Raw genomic sequence first — 24,338 nt, 5'->3', positions numbered from 1 at the left:
GGCACAAGCTACAGTGCTCAGCCAATAGTTACAGCTGTGAGAGGGTTAATTAAGGACCCTGCCCCTTCACTTTGCTTAGCAGACACAAGCGGGAGATATTTGGCAGCTGCATAGCATGCACAGAGTTTCTGACTTTTGGGGGAAAATATGGTGGTGGGATCTCCACTGTGATCAGGTATAAATCCCAGCCCTTTCTGTCTATCACTCCAACTTTATAAGCCTGTGCTTCATGTCTAAATCAATTGAGAATATTTTATTAAACAGAGGGCATTTCTACATGTGCGTTAGATCCAAGAGCAGTTTACTAATGAGTAAACTGCTTGTGAGTAAACACTCCTGGGCAGGCATCTACATATGTATGGAAGCAGGAACAGATTTGCTAATGACAGCAAACTGCTCTCGCTTCCTGGGGTCTGGCAAAGGACCCCTACCACTCTCAGAGGGAGCTCTATGCTTCCCCTGGATGCTAGCCCAGGGGCTGGCAGGAACCAATGGACCAGGCTGTCTCCTAGCCAAGACTGGGACATTGCTCCCTGCACCCAGGGGCTGCCTGGTACCGGGGTAGAAACAATGTCTCCCTGCCCAGGCAGCAGGGAGCTTCCAGCCCCAGCTCCCTGATCAGGACAGGGGACTTGAACAGAGCTGTAGGGGAAGGGCAGGTCCCAGCCTCCTTCCTCAGTCCACTGGTGTGGCAGCTACCAGCTAGCTCCTGGTTGGGCGGGGAATAATTGGCAGATTGGGGCAGGGGGCTGGGACCTGCCCCACCCCTGGAGCTATTTTCAAGCCCACATCTCAATCACCCAATTGATCGGGACAGGTCCCAGCCCCCTTTCCATGATCATGGGGTTGGGGCTGGAGAGCTTGTTCCCTCCTCAGCTCTGTTATCATGGAGCTCAGTATGGAGCAGGCTGGAGAGCTTGTTCGCTGCTTAGCTCCATGATCATAGAGCTGGGTGGAGAACAGACCACTAACCCCACCAGCAAGGAGCTTCCAATGTCAGCTGCACAGTCATGGGGCCAGTACTGGGAGATCCTTATGTCCCAGGCCAGCTCCATGGTTGTGGGATGGTGCTGGAAGATGAGGATCTCCCAATGCTGACCTTGCAACGATGAAGCTGGCACTGAGAGATCAGGATCTCCAAGGCAGCCCTGCTGTTGCACAGCTGGTGCCAGGAGATAAAGATCTCCCAGCTTTTGCTTCCCTATCACGATCTCAGAGCAGGGGGGGTTGGAGCTTCCTACTGCCAGGGTAGCAGGACATTGTCCCTGTCTGGGCTCCAGCGGTAGAGTCCACCCCAGCAGCAGGCAGCTCCTGGGGGCAGGGAGCAATATCCCACCCCCTAGTGGCCTGCTGACTAGGAACAGAGTTGCTCCTGGTTAGGCATCTACACAAGTGCAGTTAGTAATTGCAAGTAAATTTGCTATTTGTATTTGCAGGTAACAAATGTACTTGCGATTAGTGAGGTTTACTGTCCAGTAAGTAGGTACATGTGTAGATGTACATGCTTACTGGCCAGTAAACTAGGTTACTTTTCAGCAAAGCACCTCATGTAGACAGACCTGGGAATAATTTTAAGTTTATGCTTAAATTTTTGCTGGAATGGAGCTCCAATTACACACTAAAAAAAAATTTCAGGAGTGAAATTACCTGGATTTGTGCTTTCATCATTCTGTTTTGCTATAAAAATCGGTGTTTCTAAAGTTTTTGCGAAGCCCTCCTGGAGGAGGGAGAGGGAGGCGAGGAGAATCATCTGCTAATGAATGAGTGGCATCCTGTAATTAATAGTACAAGTACTTTACATTACCAGGGTGTTTCAGAGCCACAACCACACATTTTTGATGTTTTAGGGGCTGCAAAAACACAGAACAGAAGGACAGTCCTTAAACAAAGAATTTATAATTCAAATGTGAATTGCATAAAGATTAATCAAATCTTGCCAATAATTTCTTAAACTATGAATAACATGAGTCCCAAATTGAGAAGTGGCCAAGCTCTGCTTTGAATAATGTGACCTCTGCCCTGGCCTATTTTTGTACAAATTATACCTTCCTCTTAACAAACAAACAAAGACAAAACCACGCTCCCACCAAAAAGCATGAAATGCTCAAAAAATCTAAAATTGAATAAAAAGGATTTTTTTTTTAAATTCTGTGCTCTATGTAGTTATCATGCATATACCTAACTGTACCAAAATAAATTGCTTTATGTTTTAAGTAGAGATTATGTCAAAAAGGTTCTACAGCCCTATCTTTTACTTTTTCATAGCATACTTGTCATGACTGTTATAGACTCCTTTACATCTCTGGCACTCAGGCAAAAGGCAATTTTTTAGATAGTATTGCATCATTTTCCTGTAGCAGTATCACCATTTCTTCCTTTCACAGAATTCTGCTAATCCTTCCCGTCTATTTATCCAAGCTGCTTCTTCTGGCAGATCTAATGAATGTCATATCCTGTAGTGTGTTGGATGGGTAAAATATTTAAAAATAAGGACAAGATTGACTGCGGTCAGTGAAAGTAAATAGCTTATCTATGCTCTGTATCTCCTTTTACCTCATATATTTTCCTTGTCAAAGATATCAGTAATGTTCCATTTTCTGAGTCACCATTTAGAATGGTTGAGGATTTAAATGTCAAACTTCATTATAGTTTGATGTGATAAAGGATTCATGGCATAGACCATCTTAGTAACGATAACTGTTTATCCAATTCTTCTTAGGAAAAGTATTAATTTTGTTTCTTAAACCAGTTCTTTATCACAAGGTCTTTTGTTCTCAGGTACATACACTATTAAATATATCTCACCAGCATTAAAGATCATCTAGAAATATACTTTGTGTGTTTTCTGAAATGTCTTTTATGTGTTTCACATTTAAATTCTACCAGGTAAATGATTGATGGCTTTTCTCAACAGGAGAAATAGAGGTTAGGTGACAGTGAATCAACTTTAAGACATTCAGAGCCGTATGTTCTCATAGTTTGTATGCCAACAAATGTATCAAATCATTAGAAAAAAAGCCACCTCCAAAACCTGATGCCTTGAACCTTCCTCCAAAATCAATTGGCTCAGTTTAAAAATTCTTACTTGGTATTTCTGGCTGGGCCAGAAAACTGCCTACATTTTCTAAAGAAACTAGGAATAATGGATGCCCAACTTTAGACATCAGAAAGTGGTCTGATTTCCTTAGGCCTGAGCACATTTTCTCAAAATCTGGCCTCCTCACAGTGTCTCAGTTTGGCTAAAAATAGTATCCATAATCACTAATCAGTTTTGAAAAAGGAAGCCAAAAGCACTAACATAATTCAAGAGAAAAGTTCCACAAGGGTGCTGGGAATGTCAATAAGGGGAAGGGGCTAGAAGAAGCATAGTGCAAATATATGGGCTTCGTTATAGTTGTTAGTGACTTGGGATTGCTTTTCCATGTACATTAATTCCTTTCTTTTTTTTTTTACCAGGCACTTTCCCCAGCCATGGTTTAGCACCCAACCATCTCTCCAGACCATCTTTTAGCCCCTTATCTCTTTTTTTTATCCCCTTGCTAGTCAATGATGTTTTTTCCCTTGCCACTATTGTAATTATGTAGAAAAGCGGTGCTGGTCTTGCAGGAGGCAGCTACAATAAATAACCTTCCCTCCCCTCCTCAGTAATTCACTTTGGAATTACACCTCCAATGTTAGCTTTCCCTTTAAATAAGGAATTCAGTTGAACTGTCTTTTCAACTTTCTTTTGATAGAGATATGAGTGTACTCTACATAAATACTAATAATGGTAATATGGCCTCTCTCATTCACAGCCTTGAACCTGTGGTATCGTCACATCAACATTCAGAGGAATTTACATAGGAAAGACTCAGGCCTAAATGCAATGCAGATGAAATATTTCCACTGGCATCAGGGAAAGTTTTGAACGTACAAGGAATGCAGAATGAGGCCTACACTGAAATGTTCAACTCTCCTATCAATTCTGTTGAGAGAACACAAGACACCCAATTTTATAAATGCCATTTTCGATTTTTTTTTTTTTTTTAAGGCAGGGTTGTTACTAAAGCTATGTGTGTTTCTTGCATTTAGAATGTAAATATTTAGAAGAATTGAGGCCATTATTTATCTTACTCCTTGCCTTCATTTTCATAATTATCAGTGAAAATGAATAAGACAGTTCTTACTGTCCATGCTTCATGAAATGAATTAGGATTAATTTAATTCCCTCTTCTCTTACCAACCTTCCTTACCCAGGGAAAAAAAAAAATGCATATATTTTTCTACTAATTCTTTATGAACTATTAAGGTTAAATCATTCTTTTATTGGGTTTTCATTGTGAGGATGGTTTGTAATGTCTAACACAGTTTTATTTTTTTTTTTAATGTAATTGGCTCTTCAAGCTAGCTTAGCCTCTCCTGAGGACCCTCTGCCTTTTCAGTATTTGTAGACCCTCAAATGCATATTTTCTCTTAGGATTCCACACATTCAGATTTGATACCTTTTGCTTTTTAAGAATATGATTACAACTGTAGTAGCATTTTGCTTTAACCAATATGCAAATACTGTAATTTGTTGCCTTTGTTGTTTTCTGCTTATATTTATATTTCCACAACTTTAAAAAAAGGAATATTTTCTTTGATTTCTGCATTAAGGACATTTACATTTGCATGCTAGTAAATTCCTCCCACAAAATTGTTGACAGTTTCTGTTAATTGAACATAGTATTATGCTTACTTTTTCCAGTGATTGTCTCCAACAGAGTTCCTTCCCAGCTCTCAGCATTGTTTATGATAGCTTATAAGCATCATTATTAGTGTGACAAAGCCCTCCATTTCTGCACTTCTATTTCTGTGAAATGTTCATAATTAGGTGTGTGTAATTAAGATTTCCATTAGGTTCTCTTAATTCCCCTTGTCCCAGTAAAAATGACAGACAAATGCCTTGAGACTTTTTAATGCCTTAATTGTTCCCCAAGAGTTAGATTACAGAGTTAGGACCTGATCCGTCCAAATTTTATGCACCATTTCCCTTGCATTTTTTTTAACATTTTGCTCAGAAATTTGATTTTGCTGAGGAGCGTACAAATGCTTCTGATTTAAATAAACCCCTTGAGAAACGTTACCATTTCTTCCTTCAGCACCTCATTATGCATTATATGCACTCTATAGAAGAAGAAGAACTAGCTAATAGGACTCAGCTAAACAAATATCTACCTTTTTATTGTTGTTGATGAGGATGATGTGCATTTGTTCATTTCAAAGTTTAGGTCAAATCCTGCACATCATGTGCAGTCAGTGTATATCTTGAGTGTCTCAGTAAAATTGCTCCAGGTCATTGTCAGTATAAATGAGAGTTGGCTTTGTTCATTTGTTTGCATTACTGTATTTTTGTGTAACAGAAAAAAAAACCCGACATCATTACAAGCGATGATAAAGATAATAGAGTGTACAAAATGTAATCTGTTTTAGTTTGTGTTACATATTTCACCATAAAAACCAGTGAGCACTGCATATGTTAATGCTAAACTAATTGCATTAGAACATCATAGGAAAAACAGCACACAATACTACATTGCAGCATAGTCTGTCAGTCATTTAACTACCACCTTTTTTCTTTCTGTTTTAGGACTCTCTGAATTCAATATTTTTACCTTTTTATAGTAGTTTCTGTTTTACATTTTATTGTCTTAGAAGATACACTACTAATCCAACTTTGATGGGAAAAGAGTTCTGTCACTGTTATTCTCTTTGCCCCAAAGATCTTCGTTATTAAAATAAATTCCTTCCCCTGATCTGAGAAACCCAGACTTGGTCAAGAAAGAAAGGATGTTTGCTCCTTGATATAGTATTTCATATGTGCCCTTTGAAACCAATACTATTTTTCCTTTGTCACAGATATCAAGAAAAGGCATTAGTGATTGTTCTTCTACTCTTGAACTTCAAGTTCTTGTGGGATCTATCACCTCTAAAATTATTGGTAGTGGGTCACTGGAACATATATCACTTTGCTCCCAAACTGTTTGCTTTCTACATAAGCATACAACATCTCTAAAAAACACAAATATTGCATAGTTTGGAAAAGAGAATTGAACAAGTTAGTGTTGGGTGGGTGATGTAATTAAGGGTAGCTTCAACAGGTTTTTGTTTGTTATTTTAAAAAGCAATTGAGTTTTCTTCTGCAGGAAACTCTGTGATATACCACTTTCTCCCTCTTTTCTACTCTGGCTTGAGGCTCCTCTTTTCCTGGAAAAAGACAAGGAAAGAGAAGTCTTCCTTTTCTACTGTCTTCTTATAGCCCTACTTTAATATGCCTAGTTAATCCCTTCCTTATTCATCTTGGTATGAATATATACCTTCTTTCACACTTTTTATGGTACAGATCTTTGTAATTTCTCCTCAACCCGTCACTCTGTTTATTTTTTCCCTTTCAATTGCCACAAACAGTTATAAAAACAAACATTCTCAAAGTCATTTGGAAATAGGCAGGTGCCTGCACATGAGCTGGGAGACTATTCCAGTGTGCTGTAATTACAGTGTGTCAGAGCAGACTCAACTAATAGAGGTGGTAATTACCATGTTCCAGCCAGGCTTTGCGTCTCGTGTATCAGCATCCCTGCTCTTCAAAATGGCAGTGGGGGCACTTTAATTAAAGCTCATCGTGAGACACTTCAGATGCTTTAATTAGAACACCTCCCTCAAGCTTCGGAGCATGTGTAAAAATGCCCACGGTGACTATATGTCCTGGTTTAGCCAGGCCAGGCCCAGATTTTATAGGTTGTCCCAGCTGGTAGGTAAACATGGAAACAAAAGTCCTGTACTGTTATCACCCCACTCAAGAGGCTTGGATCCTCCTGAGCAGCAGCAGGAGGCAGTGGGTGAACTGGGCTGGGCACTGTTACTCCTGCCTGATTCAGAGATCAGGCAGAGCAGAGGCAGTGTCCTGGATTTCCTTGAAAATAATAGGTCACCCTATTTAGCAACAATAGCCATTATAAGTATGGAGACTGTAAGAAATAGTATATCAAGGAACAAACTTATTTTCCTTCTTGACTGGAGTCTAACTAAATCAGGTGACAGGAGGAGGCAAAAAATGATGAGAGTCTTCAAGAAAAACAAAATATCAGTGAATGTATTAAATGCAATTTTCAAACACATTTTTTTTTCAGCAAAAAAACCCTCCAAGAAAAAGTAAACTTACTGCATGTGAAGCTTCAAGGAAAATGGAAGAAGGAAACGGACATTATTTCTTATTCCTTCCATATTTAGGTTTGAAAATGGACTTAAAATAAACTGTGGGGAGCCCCATGGGCCACATTCCAAGGCTCTGTTGGCTACGTTTGTCCCACGGGCCAGAGAATGAGTACCCCTGGTGTAGAACCTCATAATTCTTCTGTCATATATACTACATTATATCAGGGGCAACTCTGCTGAAGTATAAGATAAAGATGCAGGTGAGATTGGAATCCAGACCTCTATCTATACACCAGATTTGAGGTCCCATTTTTGGCTTTATTGCTCTCAGCTTTTGTATCTGAAGGGCTAAACATTCTCATCCATTCCCTGATATATTTCTGATCCCTATATATCCCCGACTGAAATTAATGTCTTGCTTCTCATTGACTTACGTTCATTTTGCAGGTAAGTCCAGAGTTTGCTTTTCTAAATGTGTTTGGACTTTCAAAGGCTCCCTTGTAGCCCTTTCTGCCTGTACATCTCACCCTTTCAAATGAGATTCAATTCCTGTCACCTACCCTTCAAAGAATCTCCCCAACATCTCTTGACAATATTCTCACTGAATTGGAATGTCAGTGATGGCTAAAAAATTATATTGAGAGGTTTGTTTTTAGGAATTGGCTTGCACATAAAGTAGATATTACATTAGAACAATGGTTCAGGGCAACAGCAAGAGTTAATTGGTTTAAAAAAGCCTGTTTGTGGCAAAGTTTCCTTCAAGGCCCACTGTGTCTGGAGTCAGCAGACATTGTGTCTGAAGCCAACGGATAAGTAGACGTAAAGAGGCTGGGAAACATGAACATGTACCACACTTTCCCATAACATGAGATAAGGTGGCCAAGTCACAGTTGCCAGCTGCAGATCCCTTGGGATTTCTGGTTTTGGTGAATTTACCAAATTAGGAGGCCGGGGCATGCCCAAGTTAATAAATTGGTAAATTGGTATGATGACCTCAGGGAAACCAATCAATGGTATCCAGAAATAAAGGGTCATCAGATGAGAAGAAAAATACAAAAGGAGGGATTTCAGAGCAGCAAAGGGTACCTGAGAGGGGAAACTAAGGCCACCATGGACAGAGGGCATACCAGCAGCCCATCTCACCTCCCCCCCCCATTGTCAGGGGTGGGCTTCAGCCCTCAATCTCCAGGTTGCTGACATCTGACAGTCAAGAAAGAACCACAGGGTGAAGTTTACATACTAGCCAAACACACCTTCCCTCTGTGACAGCCCTAAGACTGTTAGATATATAATCAGGGGGTGGGGGTTATTTTGTTTGCCTTGCCTGCATTATTCTTCTCTGCAATCACTGTGTATCGATAAAATTTGCCTATTATCAAGTGGAAGAAGTTGTGGCTGGTCTGAGGGTTTGGGTCAACCCAGAACAAGGTATCTGGGTCATAAATACAGTGCCAACAGGCAGAGGCAGCAGAGTTGCAAACAATCTCTTGGGTTACATCCATACTGTCAAAAAGATGGTGCTAGGGAACACTGTAGTGAAACCTATCAAGCCCAATTCTATTTGCATTGGATCAGGGGTGTCATACATACAGCCTGGGCACTGGATATGGCTTGCAGACTCACTGCATTCAGCACACCGGTAGTCTTCTGAGCTATCAGAAGTTGGAGACCCCCACTTTTGGGCCCATCCCCCCACTACTACTGCCAGACCCACATCACCTTTCCCAGACCAACCCTGCCACTGCCAGGTGGACAATGCCATGAAACTGCTGGCCCTGGATCCCTGCTGCCACCACCAGAACTTCCATAGCTACTATTGGCCTTGAAGGCTTCCCTATGGTCCAGATCTGACCCATATCTCAGGGCAAGTTTGACACAAGTTTTTTTTTCAAATTTTAAACCAGTACTTCACAAAGATCAACTAAGTGATTTTCCAGGGAAAGTTATTATTATTTCTTTAAATGTATTACATTTCCTGTGTTCTCTTTCACAGTGAAGAAAGTTTTGAACAGCTTTACAAGTAGGCAAAGGCAAAGTATCAAGGTCTTACCCTCATTAACTCATTCAGAATCTAATCAGTGGCTTAACTAAATGTTTTAAGATACAAAGTCTGATCTCAACACAACAAGCTCTTCTGCATGCACAAACTTCTGCCTCCATATATGCCTCACCTACTCCAGTGAGATTCTATGTAGCCACAGAAATCCTTGTGCAGAGTGACTTGAAAGATGGCAGCCTTTTCTTTTTTTTCCTTTCACCTTTATTCTTTTACTTGTGATAGCATCTTAATATAAATCAAATACTGGTTGCTTTATGTCAGAACACTGCAGCCCTTACCCATTTTGTTCACAGATGTAGTTAGCCACCACGTCCATGGCACTTATTTATTTCTTTTTGCTCTCTTCTGAATTCTTTCCAATGAATCCATATAATTTCAAAGTGCAAAAGCCAAAATGGGATCCAGGTTAGTTGGAATACTAAACAGAGTAGGAGAACAGTGGCACATCTACATGTGCAATTAATGTGGAGCAATAAACTCTGGTGCTTATTGTGCCAGAGTTTATTGCTCCTGGGTGCGCTGTTTGAACATGCACTTGGGACTGCAGCATGTTGAGGTGGTTTGGGCAAGTCCCAACTGGCAGGGCTCTGGGGGGGGCATCAGCCTGCCAACCTGGGGCTGCTTCCACTTGGCTCAACATGCTGTGGAGGGGGTGGCTGGCTTCGAAACTCAAAACGTTTCAAAGGTTTTGAAACGTTTTGAGTTTCCTTGTTTCATTTAGAAGCTATTTTGAAGACTTTTGTTCCATTTCAATTTCACTGTTTTGAGCTCAAAATGCATCAAATGCATCAAAACAGCTTCAAAATGAAACACCAGGAGAAATTTCCCACAGCCCTAATAAGTACTACTCTTAGTTTACTCCAGCATAATAGCCCTGCAAGTGTAGATGCTGAGATGTTTACTGCAGAGCTAATTAGTCAACTCTGTAGTAAATGTCTCATGTAGACAGACCCCAGGAGCAGTAAATAAAGTAGTAAATAGATAAGGAGTAGTAGATAGTAGAGGAGGGTACGAGAATCACTTCCTCTGACTTGTAGGTGACATTCCTGTTAAATCAACCCAAAACGCTATTGTGTGTTTTTTTTAAACAATAGCACACTTTGGGTGTATGTAGATGAAATGGAGGCCCTAAATCGAAGTGGTGAGTTTTTAAAAACACCACTCCAGTTAAGGGCTGATTAAACCTCTGTGTCGTACACACACCCTACTTACTTCGGTGGCAGGGAGGGGCGGGTGAGCTACTGGTGGGTGGAGTGGTTTCTAGGCTGGGGTGGGGGGCTTGCACTTCCCTCTGTGGCAGTGGCAGCCCAACCCCAGGAAGCACCCATACACAGGCTCCTGGCTTGGGGAGTTCCAGCGGGCACTGCTGCCACAGAGGGAAGCACCAGGCCCCTGCACAGCTCAGACAGGCAGGTAGGCTCCAGGGGAAAAAAATATATCAGGCTCACCACTTTTCTTGAGTGGAATCTGCCTTCCTGGACTGCTGCCAGGTCCTGCAGAGCCATGGAGTTGCATGGAGCCCAGTGCTTTGCTCCGTGGCTGTAGGCACAGCAAACTAAAACTCCTCTAAGAAGTTTTAGTTTGCTGTGCCCCAAGTCATTTAAAGCACATTACACACCATCAAATTTTCTACAGTGGCTGGAATTAATATTCAATACACCACCGAGGCATGCAAACACCAACACCATTAAAGTGGTGGAAAAGCTTTTAACCTACTTTCAAGTATCGTGCACGCACACACCTTGTTTAGTCTATACAGGGCCTTTGACTTCATTTCCATCTGCTACATTCCAAGTCATCAGGAGGGGTTAGCTGTGTTAGTCTGAAGTGAATTAGGAGGTAGGGGACTTAGAGACAGACATGAGCTTTCGTGGGCAATAATCTACTTCACTAAATGTATAGATAAGCTCAGCTCTCTCTGAACCAGTGGCCCCCTCTACTTGTATATATTACTAAATGACTGAGCAGTAACCTGCATTACTGCAGAGTAGCACCGCTGAATGTCTTTTCTGTGATGCTATTGCGTAGTAGCCTAAGACTATTGCACAGTAGCATTGCATCACAGTTCTTGCCATGCGACACTACTGCACAGTAGTATCAGGCTACTGTGCAGTCAGCATCTCATGTAGAGGTGGCCAGTTAATCTCTAATGTGCTACCCTCCTCTTCCTTCTACCAGGAAGCTGAGGTACTTCCCTTTCTGTTACCAGTTACAGCAAGCTCTTGTTTTAGTCATTCTTAATAATAAAGAATAGAGAATCAACTGAGAATTTCACTTTCCCCTCCTCTTGGTCCACCAAAACCTAGATAGGTTAATGTTCAAGCACACTTTGAAGACCAAATATTTCCCTTGGCATTTGGAGAAGGAGATGGGGTCTTGGTGGGAGAAACTTAATTATTGTACTCTACTGTGAAATCCTATCTTGTATTATTATGTCTGATGTATACTTACTTGATGTGAGATTAGCAGCCCAATTTGACATTGTTATGGAGATTAATTATGTAAGGGCAACCAAAGCATAAAACAGGTTATTTTTAATATTTTATAAATCTAAATAAATACATAACAACTAGATAATTACATTTACCTCAGCTACCCAACTAGAGCATATCAGTATCATCAGGCTTCTTATATTCTAGTTTTGCATTTCTAATAAACTTTTTTTTTTTTAATAACTGACCTCTGGCTCCAGAGATAAAGCACAGAAAGGCTCAGAGCAGTCAATCAGTGTGATAAGTACTTCTTTATTTAACCTCATCATGAAAAATTCAATTTGTAAGAGATTCTTTACAGTTTAGTTAAACATAAGATCTTTTACTAAAGATTCTTTAGATAGTTGCCTTTTATAAAGTAAACACTCTAAGGTTCCTGGATTTCTTTGAGTGTGGCACATGGTTCTCCTTCCTACCTTCGTTAAAGTTATTTTTTAATTCAGAAATTGCTTTACTAGCAAATTATATCCTCTTCTCTTGGTTCCACACTGTTGTCTGTCCCTCCTAACCAAGCACTTCCAGTAACATTTACAAATGCTAGTATTAAGTTCAGTTGCACAAAGCAAAGCCCTTGCTACTACAAGGCTTCTTTCTTCTGTAGTTTTATCTTTTGTTAGAAGAACAAGACTTTCACATACAACTGTAGGAGTACTCTTGATAATTTGGACTAACATTAGACCAACAAATAACCCTCCCTTCCCTCTCCAAGGAAACCCTTTTCAGTATTAGATACTATAGTCATTATTACCTGTCTCATTGGCTGGATTTGATCCAAATGTGGCAATACGAATCTGAGAGTTGTGAAGGAGCCAAGAAATAGCTTCACAAGACTATGATGTAGTCTCCTCATCCCAGATTTAAAAAGAATTGATGCAACCAGAGGTGGATAGTGGGAGAGGGGGGAAGGAGAGGTGCTGGCTCAGTTATGCTCCCCTTCTACCACATAGTACATACTGGTGGCTTTAGTTTCCCACAGGGCCAGACTTCCTGTAGGGCTCAGGCCATGCTCTGGCAACCCAGGGTGCAAATCCTGCTAATTATACCTCTGGGTGCAGTGAAGGGGGACCTGACCATAGTATCTGATGTCTTTGGCTGACCTGGGAGTGTGGGGAACTCCAAGGCTGCTGTTGCCCGACCCTAGCTAAGAGCAGCTGCACGGTATACTAGTCTGAGCTGGGAATGGCAGTGGCAGCAGTAGATGGGTTATTGCTCACTACCTAGTTTCCCCCTTGGTTTCTCCCACTAGGTCAGTGGTGTCAGCTGTTGGGAACAGTAGTCTGGGGTATGAGGTTCAGCTGGAGACAGGAAGTTTATGGATTCCCCCTTTTTGTGTCTGTTCCTAACTGTTGGGAGGACAGGGAAGGGAGCAGTGTAAGAATCAGGGACCCACCAACTACTATTTGTCATCTTAGCTGAGCCTGGCATCCTCACAGCAGCTCCCACCAGCCCTGTATTAGCCTGGCACAGCAGTGATAGTGCGCAGGTCCCCACTTTGTTCCTCAGGGGTGTAGTTGCCAGGGTTTGCACCTGAAAATCTCTAGATTTTCTGAAAATCTTAGATGGGTCTCTGAATGTAACACATCATGGTTAGTTACATGCAATCAGAGAAGAATTAATTAATTCATCAGAACTCACAGTTCTGTCATAGGAATCACAAAATGCAGCTGGTGACCTGAGCTAAAAATCAAGTGGACTGTCGCTGCTTGTAGCAGGAGAGAAAGGAACAGAATGCAGGGAAGAGAAAGTCCAACAAGATGCTGACTGGAATTGAGTGGGACAGGAAAAGTATTTCCTGTGGATCTCTAACTTTATGCTACTTATTTAGGCCTTGGCTTCTACCTACTGCATGCCATAGCTAATTTGATGTGCCAGGGTGCCATATGGTTCTGATCTAAAAATTCCTTAAATCATACCCCTCAAGTGTTGGCAGATTTCCTAAATGTTCATCCTTTAGCAGACGTGAGTTTTGAATATGCTACAGGAAGCATGGAGTGGTAGGAAGAAGTTCAATCTCAGATGCTCAACAGAGTTTCTGGAAGTGTACTAGACTCCTGCTGGAAAGTGAGCTAAGGAGTTTTTAATATGAATATTCAGCAAGTTTGGCTTGGAAAGCCATATAGGACTGTGCAAAACTACAGACATACTGGGGGCATCTACACATGCACATTTACTGCGCAGTAATTTTACTGCTCAGTACAGGCATGCATCTACATGTGCATGCCTGTACTGCACAGTAAATATGGTGACTTATGCTGACTTGAGAATAAATTTGATACCTGCATTATGCAGGTAGCAAATTTGCATCTGATTAGTTACTGCATAGTAATGCACATGTTATGCACATGTAATGCACATGTAATGCCTTACTATGCAGTTACATTGTGTGTGTGGACTGACTTGGCATTAACGTTAGTCCCAAATCAGTCCACACACAGCGTTAATGCTCCTTAATCCCTGCATGTATAGATGCCAGCCTATTTCTGCATGTAGTAATTTACTACACAGTAAATTTAAACCAGAGTAAATCCATGTGTAGACACACCCACCCTGACTGTTTTCTGAACACAACACATAAGTAGAACACATGAGGCTATGTACTTGTTCCCTTAAGCCACAACAAAAAATTTAACAGGCAAAACTACACTGAAAATACTTTCATTTGATCATTGGAATGCAACAGTCTCTCTCAAATTCAAGGATTCAAATTGTGGGAGTTTCCATTAAAATAACCATTCAGAGAATGTTTTATTTCTCCTTCCTTCTAAAAACCTTACCTGATGTGAGAGTGATGCTGAAGTGCTTCTCTTCATCATGAGTTTTCTGGCAAAACTAGGTTGGAAAAGTAAATCAAAGTCATCAGGTGTCTTTGCTGTACTTCATAGGCTGATAATAACAACATGGAAGGCATAGATCTTCCGTATATGCTGATACTTCAGTGCCTTTTAGCAGGCAAAGTTCATCCTCTTTCTAAGGATGTTGTAGTCTGAATGTCTTGGTCCATGACTGGTTTCTTTCCCTTTTTCTCATCTTACATGTGTATTTTTTTTTTCCTGACTGGGCCTGGCTAATTGATTATTTACTCTCCACTGTTTTTGCTTTTCCCTATTCTTCCCTCCAGTATGAAATTTCTTCTCAAGTGGTTTGAATCTGGTTTTCTTCCTCCCTATGCCTGCCCTTTAAGTAATCTATTCACCCAGAAGGATTTTGGGTATTCTGTAATAGATTTAGAAAAAACTGCTAATATTTTAGGTTCCTTGGGCTACAACCCTTGTGGGGCATATATCATTGGAACATAATGATTTGACATATTTCCTTTGATTCACAGTCCATGTATCACCTCTTACTGTTATATCAGTCAGTCATTCAGTAAATTATCATGAGCCTACAAAACACAGAATCATACTATTAGGAATAGGGCAGTAGAAGGAGGGGACAAATAGATACTCGACTATTCTGTGGATATTGTCACCATTACCATTGCCTATCCTCAGTGCATTGCTCAGAAACATTTTCATCATGTAGTAATGGGCTCCAATTACATATTAGCTCCATGCTGGAACCTTCTTTCATTTGAAACATCAACCATATTCATTATGATTTAAGTGCCTATGTAGATTAAACCTGTGTAAAGAACTGTCAGATAATGAATCACCAGGTCTAATATAAGCACTTCTGTTGGCAAGTCACTGGGCCAGACTCCTGAAACAGATAATGGATAGATATATTTCATTTTGATATTTTAATGAATATATGTCATTCTACTTGTTAACATTTGAAAGTAACCATTAATAAATAATAAATAGGTGGAGTGAAAATTAGAAATTTGTTTTATTTACAGGAGAATGAAGCGTCATGCCTTTGCACATTATATTCGATGTTTTTTTTCTTTTTGTTTTTTAAATGCACTTATTTATTTTAGACTTAGAAAACTGCTGCATTCCAGGGGGCTGGACTTGATGATCCGAGGTCCCTTCCAGCCCTAATGTCTATGAAATATTTTATAGATATCTCTGATAAAACGGATATATTATCACTGCAGTAATTTATGGTAACTGACAACAAATCCCACTGAAATAGCAATCTCTTCCTTCCTCTGCCTATTTTCAACAGTTTGGAAAAAAAGATGAGTTCTACAATATACTTAATGTTATATGTCAATATGTCAGTGATCTAGACATTTGGTAATCATTACCTGATGCCATTCTGTCTGTATGAACATTTAAATTGTTGTAAAATATATATAAAAAACTGTGTGAGAGGCAAGAGATTTTTCACCTGAGGTCACCATAGAGGTGCTCAAAAACTTGTCTAAGATCTTTCCTAGCTGCACAGTTAGTCTAATAAAACATATCATCTGAAAAAAAATCTTCTCTCATGCAGTTCCTGGACCATCACAGGTACATCTTCACTCTAACACATCCAAAAAAACACTAATACAGCTGTTGTGCCTTCCTCCAGAGGTGTGAACAAACTGAGTAGATCTGACTTCCTTAGGATGCTCCCTGGTAGCAGAATCTTTGAGAAGCATATAGTGTTGTGCAAAAAGTAGAAGGGTTACTCATGGATCATTACATTTACTTGCTTCTCCATTTTCATTCATATATAAAAGTTAATTTAAAAGTAATTGCTAATAAAATTTGCCCATTGAAGAAACATTGGCAGAGCAGGAAATAAGGGCAGGATAGTCATATTGATAAATCTGGAACTCTTAATAAACTAGATCCTTTAAAAAGGATATATTGAATACAGATAATTTTAAGGTTATGCATTCAGGACCATGGGCTAAAAACATACAGAATTCACAGTGACATCCCAGAAAATAATGACAGAGGATTTCAGAAAAATAGTAGACTAACAGCTCAACATGAGCCTCACTTTCAGCCACCCCCAGACTTCAGTCTTCTCTATTCTACTGGATATCCTATGTATCTGGGAGAAGGTGACCTGAGTCCAACCATCTCCTCTCTTCCATTTTGCATGCAGCAGAGGTAGCTGCCTTGGTTAGGCTGGGAAGCCATTCATTTCTCACCCCCTTCCCACCCACATGCAGGCATACCTTAGACCATCTGTCTAGACTGCCAATTAATGGCACCTCTCTGGGAAGCAAAGTGGCAGGTCCATAGAGGGGGAGTGTAGATCAGGGCTCAAGGGTGAGGGGAAATTAAACCTACTTGGGGCAGCAGTTGGGGGCTGGTTCTCATGCACAGCAGCAGGGGGAAACATCCACATAGTGCATGGCTTGCTGGACAATTGATTTAGACCAGTGGTGCTCAGTCTTTTGACCCTATAAGCCATGATTGGGCCCTGGGGCTCAGCACAGCCCCCTCCATGCTCCATGTGCCAGGATTGGGCCCCAGGGGCCCAGTGCCACCCCCTCTCAGTCCCTGCACCTTGGGATTGGGTCCTGGGGGCCTGACACCACCTCATTCCAACCTCCCTACACTAGGATTGGGCCTAAGTCTAGCTCTATTTCTGTGTAGCCCTGCATAATAGGATTAGGAACAGGATCCAGAATGTAGGGCCTGAGGCTCCCCCATGGGTCTGAAAATATGGCAGTAGGGCAATAGTGCCACTGCTTGCCCACTACTACATTTCTGGATCCTTTGGTAGCCCCATGGATCCAGCATTTCAGGCCATATCTGACTCATGGGCTGGGAGCAGAGTACCCTTAATCTATATGGTTGAATTTGTATAGAGCGATTGGAAGAATCCTAATTGTCAAAATCCTGGAAATTTAATAAGTACCTTGCATTTCACAAGAGAGTTTTGTCATTGTTTCATCAGAATTTGCTTTGGTAGAGAGTTAGATAAAATTCAAAGAAAATCTTTCCCTATAACTCTATTATATCCTGAAACCTTTAAAAGGACATGTTTACTGTAGTGTTGATTGCAATCTGTATATCAGATCAAAGTAAGGCTTCACAAGGATCTTTTTAAGGAGGGAGGTGGGCAAGAGGGGGAAGTGAGTGGGACATCCTCTTCAACAATCCTACTGAGTAGATTAGTCTACTCTTAGACTAATCATGTAAAGGATTATTGCCATAAATTAGAATTACTTCTTTCCTTTCTTGAGGGAAGTAAAATTAAAGGAGTAAGACTGCTAAGCCCTTACTTCAATATTTACTTTCTTCTATAAGAATAATTCTTGGCTAAGTGCCACATCTGCCTTCAGCTTCTCAATTTACTGATGTTTTTACCTTTTTCCTCTGGAAAAATAAAGTATTTATTTATGTAATATGACATGTCAAAATATTATAACGATTATCCAGTTGCTTTATCTATGGTCATAATACCATCTGGTACAAAGCAAGCCTTCTCATTGCATGTGTACCATCTGGAACACCATCTATCTATATTCTAATTATTGTACAGATGAGATTTTTTGTTTCTACAAAAACACCGTGTTGGCTATATCCTTCACTGATTGCTTAATCTTTAAAAATACAATGTAAAATAGTGTAAAACAGAAGCTTGGCATCTTTTATTAGTTTTAGCAGCCACATTTTCCCATTCATTTTTTCTAAGGGATTAGAGAAAAAAGAATTCTAATATTTACATGCGTTTCACCATTCACTGAAATAGAAACGGGATTGGGTTCTTTAAAGATGATTACATTTTTACTTTACTGACTTCATGTACTCTGTTGTATGCTATTTGCCTCACCAAAGTTTCTCCAGAAACAAACTGGATCAAAATCTGATCTTGCTGCACAGTATACAAAGTTGGAGGAACACAGTTCACTTCAACCTTACCTTGGATTTAATTTAGCATAGCAAAGAAAAGAACTTAGTATATTTTTCTGTGTTTTTTGAAAAATATGGATCAAATTGCATAGCATTCTAGAATTGAAAGTGACACAAAATTAAGGTCCTATTCCTGCAGAAATGTGTATATGAATAAATATGGACTCCCAAATAGTTCAATGGGACTGCTCAGATGTGTGACATCGTCCACGTGACTGTGTGTTTGCCTGATTACTGTCTAATACTGACCATTCTCGTAGCCAGACCTATATAAAACAGACTTCACTCAGTGTTTACAAATTGATTAAAAGTGATCTACCGAGGACAAAATAGCAGGGGGCTAGAGCTGGGTCAGTACCACCAATTCCTAACACTCAGCATAGATTTCAAATTTGGTGCGTGTCTCTGTCTTTTCAAAATATTTAAATAGCCACTTTGCATGTGCCTCCAAATTAAAAAATATTACTAAACATAATTATTAAAACTTGTAATAAATCCAGTGGACTGTTTTCTTCTAAGAGATGCTGCCCTGACACTGCTAGCAAAAAGTACTCTGGAGGAGTAGCTGGAAAACAGGAATTGCATTTGTGAAAAATATTGAAGTTTCGATCCAAAACAAGACAAAACTGAGACTTTACAATGATGTTGAGAAGGAGCCATTAAGAGCATAATTATGAAGGCACTTGTCTGAGAGACAGGAGACCCAGGATGAGGCTGAATTCAAAGAATGCTATTGAGATGGGTTTGAAGTGGGAAGCCCATCAATTATTTGAAAAAGGGGGAGGGAGAAAAATCACTCTCTCCAGACCCATTTAGTTTTATTCCCTCAAGGGTTAAATCATATTGATGACCTAGAGGTATTGTTTATGACCTAGAGATGTATTTGGTGTGTAAAGTATTTAATGTGTGTAAGTATTGGGATTCTTGAATTCCTGGATCTGGGAGTGAGATAAAATGTCTGTATTAGATCAGTGGAGTGCATAATGCCAGGTACATAATAGGCACATTCATTTTTAAGAGCAGTAGGGCAAAGTGGAGACAAGTGATGTTAGAATCCTTCACTGTAATCCAATTTCTGTCTTAAGCAAGCTTTAGGGAACCTCTCAGTTATGGTAAATAATTGCCTTGCCTTAAGGTAGCACTACAAGGCTCCTCCTTTGAGATGCACAGAAATATATATTAATAGCATTCAATATAAAGAGCCTGGAGTAGAAGAACTCATAATATCTTAGTTCTATACTCATGGCATCTTACCCAAAATTATGCTGCATTTTATGTAGAAAGGGTATCTCTTATTTCATGACCTGTCACCAGGAATCAGAGGAAATATGTTAGACCTTCAAAATGTATGACTGTCATGTGCGTTACATGACATGCAGGTAACTTGCCTTAGTGTCTGCTCAAAAATATTTTTCCTCACTCCTTTTACACAGGACATGAGTCTGGCTTGTAAAGTAACTGCTTCATAAGTTTGGAGAGAGAAAATTGGAAAGGAGACTTGAATCTTGTGCGTCTCCTCTGATCATGTATACTCAGGCCTCTGTTCTTTACTTCTGCCTTCTGTACAATGATTCAGACTTCAGACATGTCTATAGAAGATATTTCTCTCCTTCAAGAGTATCACTCTGGGTTTTCTCTTACACTTACTGTAAAAAGACACCTTAAAAACTCTAGGACCTTTCTACACATACATTTTTGAATGAAAACAATCTTTAAGAATAACTTCGTGAAGATACAATGTCCTAGTGTCTCATGTGTATTTGTATATGCTCAATTGAAAAGTACTAAAGAAACCCCAACTTATATAAGGCTTTACATTTGAAAACAGAACAACCAATTAATTAGGAATCATGTTCAATTAGTGCTTTGTTCCTGATGTGCCACAATTTAGGTTAAAAAAAAATCAAATGTTGGATAAAAAATTAATAAAAGTTTATAAAACTGTCTCTTGACACTGGAAGCTAAAACAAGTTTGAACTACCCCTGGTGTAATGCTGCTTGCTTGTAAATTATTCCCCTTTGGCAAGAAATCAATAAAATACAAACTTCTCTTAATTAGTTGGAGTTTCAATCTAAATGCTCTTTCCTTCTAGATTTTAAATCATTGTGAAGGTGGAAAAAGGCCTAGAGAAATTAATTCAGAAAAAAATAATGGTATACAAATCATAAGATGTCATTTAATACTTAATTAATTTAGTAAAAATTTCTCTCTGACTCAGGGTTCTCCCCAGAGTGCACAATACCAAGTGATCCCAGTAAAATAGTTTGCCTTATTCTGTCAGAGTGAAAGCCCAATTTTTTACTCTTTCAGGGATAAAATCAGTGTAGGCAGGCAAAATTCCGGCTTTACTAATGATTTTAAAGGCTACTATACAACTAATACATAAGTAAGGCCTATACTATTTTCACACACAATACAATCTCTTCATTAATTAATCTTCCAATTCTCCCTTGTTTTAAGAAAACCACTGGCATCTTGGTACACATGACCTTAGCCGACAAGCTATCGTATTTGGGGTAAGCTTAGCAGGTAACTTATTATACTGTGCAGTGCAGTTCCCTCCCTCTGAACCTTTTCTCTCAAATAAAGTTAAGTACATATATATTTACTTCCCCTCATTCTTCAGAATATTCCCTGGACACTTACAGTATGGCAAAAGAATTGCAAGGTTTATTTGTAATCAGTGTCTACCTGCTATAGAGAGGAACAAAATAAAAATGATTTGGAATATTTTCAAGTCATCAGGGCCTGATGAAATTCACCCCGAATTTTTTTGTGAAAGTAAATGAAGCAATTTCTGAATATGAACAGTAATCTTTGAGAACTCAGAGCATGGATACTTCCAGTGCCTTCTACAAACACAGTGTCTATTTTTAAAAAGATCAAAAGGGGGACCTGGAACTTTGGATCCATTAACTGAACTTCAATACTCAGAAACATACAGGAGCAAAATTATTAAACAATCAATTTACAAGCACCTAGAAGATAATGAGGTGACAAGAAATAGCCAATATGCATTTGTCAAGAACATATTGTCTCTCACCAATTTAATTTCCTTCTTTGACAGGGTAAGTGCCCTGGTGGATAAAGGAGATGTGACAAAAATGATACATCTTAACTTTAGTGAGGCTTTTGACAACATTTCCCATGATAGTCTCATAAGTAAACTAGAGAAATATAGTCTGGATTAAGTTACTATAAATTGGGTGTACTACTGGTAGTGAACCTATACTCAAAGAATAGGTATTAATGGTTTCCTATCAAATTGACAGACAATATCAAGAAGGATCCTCCAAGAATCTAACCTTGCCCCCATTTTATTCAATACAACTTGAAGGAAAGAACAGAGAATATATTTATAAAGTTTGCAGATGGCACTGAACTAGGAGGCACTGCAACAACTTTAGAAGATTAAATAAGAATTCAAAATATGCATGAAAAATTAAGGGAAAAATGCCCCAAATCAACAACATCCAGGATATGAATTATATTTTGAAGTACAACATCTGGAGAAGAGAAATCAAATAAACAAATACAGAACAAGGTATAACTAACATAGCAGTAGAAGAGGATGTGACAGTTATAGCAGACCACAAATTGAGCTTAAAAAAAAGTCAATCTAATTTTTGCAATGTATGCGAATGCCATGTGTAGGACACGGGACGGAATCTTTGCAATCTACACTTTGTCCATTTTTGTGCACCAAATTTTAAGTAATATGTAAACAAATTGGAGAGAAAGTCCAGAGGACTGTAATAAGAATACAAGGTTTACAAAACATAATGAAGTAAACATTGAAAGAACTGGGTTATTTAATTTAGAAAAGAGAAAAATGAGTGGAGGCAGGATTGAACACCATGCAATATATATATATCTGGCTGTTATAAATAGCACAGTGAATAAGTGTGTTCCATGTCCATATTTTCATTTGTAGCAAGGAAGATAAACCACATATTAAAGGAAAATATTTCCAAGAATAAGGACAGGTAAGCATTGGAACAGATTACCTAGAATGGCTGTAGAATCCAGGTCACTGTGGATTGAAGAACAGGTTCAACGACCATCTGCCACTGATACTGTAAAAATACTTGATCCTCTCTCAGACTGCAAGAATTGTCTGATGATTTATTGATGTCCCTTCCAGCTCTACGTATCTAACAGCCAAGAAATTTTGCCATGTTGGCTACAGAATCAAGTTAAAGAAAAGAAAGGTATGGGGAAAATGGGTATAATTTTCAAAAGTACCTAGGGACCAAAATTTTAAAGACGCATATAGGTAAGGTGACCATATGTCCTGGTTTAGCTGGGACAGTCCTGGATTTAAGAGGCCAGTCCCAGCCAGCTGAGGAAAATTATAATGGGCATCCCAGATATTCAGGTGTTCAGGGCAGTGAGTTGGAGTGATGAGGAGAGGCGCAACCCAGCTTGCACGCAGCAGGCAAGCATGGCTGTCAGTGCCTACCTGCAAGGCAGCCCAGGCCCTGCTGGCTTGTGAGAGTGTGGAGGAGTGGGGAGTGGGGTAATGTCCTGGATGTCAGGGATGAAAGTCCCAGTTGTCCAGGATCTCCTTATGGTCAGCCTACATACAGGAACCTAGCAGGATTTTCAGGGATTGGACCTTTGCACCCCAGAAAATAATCTTTAAGAATAACTGCATGAATGTGCAATGTAATTTTCATTGGTTTTGTATGGCAATGTATATTACACTGGGATCCAAGAAGGACAGATGACCTGTGTGGCAGAGCACAGGGTGTCTCTGCCACTTTAAGGGCCTGGAGCTGGCAGCCTTCAGGTGCCTGATTAGGGCAGCCATTTTGAGGCCTATATAAACAAGGCAGTTTGGCTGCAGGAGGTCAGACAGCAACACTGCCTGGCCGTAGGGCTGTTGTGAATGACCCGGAGGTAAGGGGGAGCTGCATGGGGATGGTTAGGAGGCTCCTGGTCCTGGGCATGACCTGAAACTGCACCCTGCCGGGAGTGGGTGGTCTGGTGGGGCTCTCAGTGGCGTGGGAGCCCCCAGGAAATGCCAGGCCAGTTATCACCCTGGTGAAAGGTGGGTTGGGGCACCTTAACCCCTAGCTCCCACCACCACCGGGTGGGTTACCCATGCGTATGTTGGAGGGCCTAGAGGGCCAGTGTTGTGAGGGGCCCAGAGAGGGCGGACCCCGAGAGTGGGAGTGATGTGGGCGTGGTGCTGCGGTTGCTCCTAGGAGGAAGGGAGTAGTGGCACGGTGAGGCCCAAGGATGAGAGAGAGGGGCTAGAGACCCAGCCCAAAGGGGATAGTACCCTCGACTGGCCCATGCTGGGGCTGGGACCAGAGAGGGTCAAAAGGGCTGGGGGCCCACCGCGAGGGATGCCCAAGAGCCGGGGGCCTGGGGTCCTGACCGGCCTTGAGGTGGGCCAGGGCTAGGTAGCCGAAGGTTCCGGGGGAACCACACCCGAGAGGGGAAGATAGCTTCGGGGGGGGGGGGTGAGGTAGCCCAGATGACAGTGGAGTGGCCGCCTGAGAGGAGAAGACCATAGTGGGGTCTTGCGTAGAAGATTCTGGGGCCCAGTGTGGGGCCGGTGAGGAAGAACACCATGATGCCATCTGTGAGGCTTGGGCTGCGGTATTAGGGGAGGTTGGAGCCGCAGAGTGCCCCTGGCATCGGGGCACTACAATGGGTAGCCTCCCACTTAATTGACATCGATATACGAATCAATTATCATCAAAGGCGTGGTGGGCGAGATAAGCAGGTGGTTGCCCAGAGACAGGTGGGCGGGCCACGAAGAGCTCGGCCCTGAGTAGGCCCCCTGTCACGGTGACAGGTGGGCAGGCCACAGAGTTTGGCCCCAGGAGACCCCCTGTCACAATCTGCTTTTCCAGGGT

The 24,338-nt window shown here is 40.7% G+C and overlaps 1 long non-coding RNA gene across 1 annotated transcript in view; it reads right to left on the bottom strand.

Annotated features, from left to right (window-relative positions):
- LOC109280392 (uncharacterized) overlaps positions 1 to 24,338 on the bottom strand; it is a 249,778-nt gene that overhangs the window by 30,943 nt on the left and 194,497 nt on the right. The gene's annotated exons all lie outside the window — the stretch shown is intronic.

This window comes from Alligator mississippiensis, chromosome 1, assembly GCF_030867095.1.
Source record: "Alligator mississippiensis isolate rAllMis1 chromosome 1, rAllMis1, whole genome shotgun sequence".
In the NCBI taxonomy this organism is placed as follows: domain Eukaryota; kingdom Metazoa; phylum Chordata; order Crocodylia; family Alligatoridae; genus Alligator; species Alligator mississippiensis.
Note: the sequence above shows the minus strand (reverse complement) of the source record. Positions and strands in the feature narration are given on the sequence as shown.